The sequence below is a fragment of the Convolutriloba macropyga genome, unplaced genomic scaffold (genome assembly GCF_964194025.1).
Source record: "Convolutriloba macropyga unplaced genomic scaffold, txConMacr16.3 SCAFFOLD_4780, whole genome shotgun sequence".
NCBI classification, from domain to species: Eukaryota; Metazoa; Xenacoelomorpha; order Acoela; family Convolutidae; genus Convolutriloba; species Convolutriloba macropyga.
Window position 1 is genome coordinate 1 of NW_027453119.1, and position 2500 is coordinate 2500.

Sequence of the window (2500 nt, forward strand, 5' to 3'; positions counted from 1 at the left end):
TAGGCGAAAGCTGAAACATCAACATGTGAAAGTTGTCTGCAAACTGTAGAACGATATGTGATTAGTACTGTGCTGTTACTAGTAGCCAGTCTGACTGTAGAAGCCAAGACAAAGGGAAACTAATGCATCTGAAAAGGACAAGTTATGGAAAGGTATGCACGATAAGTATTATGTTGTTTCTAGTAAGCGGCAGCTGAAACATCAACATGTGAACGTCGTTGTGTACAGTAACCTAGAACTATATAGTCCTTAGTAACGTGCATTTACTAGTACCTGTAATTGGTATTCAGACTCAGGCAGTTTGGAATAGTTTGGCAAAGATGCACCAGAGAAAACTGGGATTTGATACAGAAATTGTTGAATACAAGTATTATGCTGCTTCTAGTAGGTTGAATCCGAAACATCAGCATGTGAAAATTGAAAACATTTCTGGTTCGAATTGTCACAAGTATTTGGTGATCTGAGTAGCCAAACTCACTACAACGCCAATTGAAGGCAAAAATTCTCAACGGGAAAAGCTATTCTCATTGAATGAGCTAACAAGACGAGTATTATGTTGCTTCTAGTAGGCGAAAGCCAAAACATCAACATGTGAAAGTCTTGCTGAACAAATTTAATGTTGTTGAGCTCAGTACCGTGTGAATTAGTAGCCATAATTGGCGAGCGAAAATTGAACTGGCGAAACTTCGTCTTTGGAAAATTGCAGATGCCGAGCACTTATTTTGCAACGAGTATTATGTTGACTGTAGTAAGCGAAAGCCGAAACAGCAACATGTGAAAGCTGTTGAAATTTGTGGTCATTTTGCAATAAGTACAAGGAGTGTAACTAGTAGCCAGGTCAAAATTTGGGATAAGAATGAGCAAAAATTCTGCATGAGAACAGTTGAAATTATGAAACTAAATTACAAAGACTAGTATTATGTTGTTTCGAGTACGCGAAAGCGGAAACATCAACATGTGAACGTTTGTAACGAAGTTTCGTTAATTTTCAGCCTAGTACTGAGCAAGAACGAGTAGCCTCATCTCCAATCCCACGCAAAATGTAGTGAAATATGTGAGTGAACCTTATTCACGGTGAGGGTTTCCCGAGGTCTGTATTGCAGCGAGTATTATGTTGCTTCTAGTAAGCGAAAGCTGAAACAACAACATTTGAAAGTTGGAATTAATGACTGAATGGAAACTTCGACCTGTGTTTGATAGTAGTAGCGAACAAAACTGCTGAATCGGTTTCTGTCTCATATTGGTCAGTGAACCAATTAAGAGACAATCAACTACATAACCTGAATTGGGCGAGAGAACCCCCTTAACTTAAGCATATCAGTAAGGGGAGGAAAAGAAATCAACTGAGAATCCCTTAGTAATGGCGAATGAACAGGGAAAAGCTCATCGGGAAGAGAAATGGCAACATTTCTCGGTGTCCGGTATGGTTTGATGCTAGACTGGTGAATTTGTCCTGATGTCTACTGGAAAGTAGCATCAAAGAAGGTGAAAATCCTGTAAAGGTCATTTTCGATACCAGTCATAATGGCTCATTCCTATGAGTAGAGTTGTTTGAAAGTGCAACTCGAAGCTGGAGATATGTCTCTCCAAAAGCTAATTATAAAGCGAGACCGATAGTAAACAAGTACCGTGAGGGAAAGTTGAAAAGCACTCTGAAGAGAGAGTGAAAAGTACGTGAAACTGTTGAAGGGGAACTGGAGTGAGCGTTACCATACTCAATGCCTTGATATTATATTCTCGGCTACCGAGTAGTGTAGTTGTCGTCTTTTGGCAAATCTTGTTAATGAATCGAGCAGAAGTTTTCCTCGGAATTCTTCTTGTTGATTCTAAACAAAATGAGATAAATTGATCTTGATTGCCTGTCTGACCTCAACTTCCTATTCAATGCTCTCTACAGCCCGTCTTGAAACACGGACCAAGGAGTGTGAGTTGCTTGCAAGTGTTGTCGCTCATTGAAAGCGCACACGCGAAATGAAAGTGAACAGTGTAATTTTTATGAATTGCACTACTTTGTGTGGTGAGGGCGCCGATTCGGTGTCCCGCAACCACGGACGGTTTTGCTCTTATTGCATGACTGATCCAGAGCAAGTAGCACACGACCCGAAAGATGGTGATCTATGCTTGGGCAGGGCGAAGCCACGGGAAACCATGGTGGAAGCCCGAAGCGGTTCTGACGTGCAAATCGATCGTCTGACCTGAGCATAGGGGCGAAAGACTAATCGAACCATCTAGTAGCTGGTTTCCTCCGAAGTTTCCCTCAGGATAGCAAAAGCTTGAGCAAGATTGAAAAATCTTCGCAAAGCAATTTCATCGGTTAAAGCGAATGATTAGAGGAATGGGGGAAAATTTTTCCTTCACCTATTCTCAAACTATAAATCGGTGAGATGTCCTTGTGACTTAATTGCACTTGGACTATGAATGCAAGCTTTTTGTGGGCCGCTTTTGGTAAGCAGAACCGGCGATGTGGGATGAACCAAAAGTTGGGTTAAGGCGCCTAACT

The 2500-nt window shown here is 41.3% G+C and overlaps 1 non-coding gene across 1 annotated transcript in view; it reads left to right on the top strand.

Annotated features, from left to right (window-relative positions):
• The first annotated feature begins 1275 nt into the window (after positions 1-1275).
• LOC142358062 (large subunit ribosomal RNA) overlaps positions 1276-2500 on the top strand; it is a 3522-nt gene continuing 2297 nt past the window's right edge. The window contains exon 1 of the ribosomal RNA XR_012761749.1: positions 1276-2500. This exon is cut by the window's right edge and continues 2297 nt beyond it. This is a non-coding gene — a ribosomal RNA (large subunit ribosomal RNA).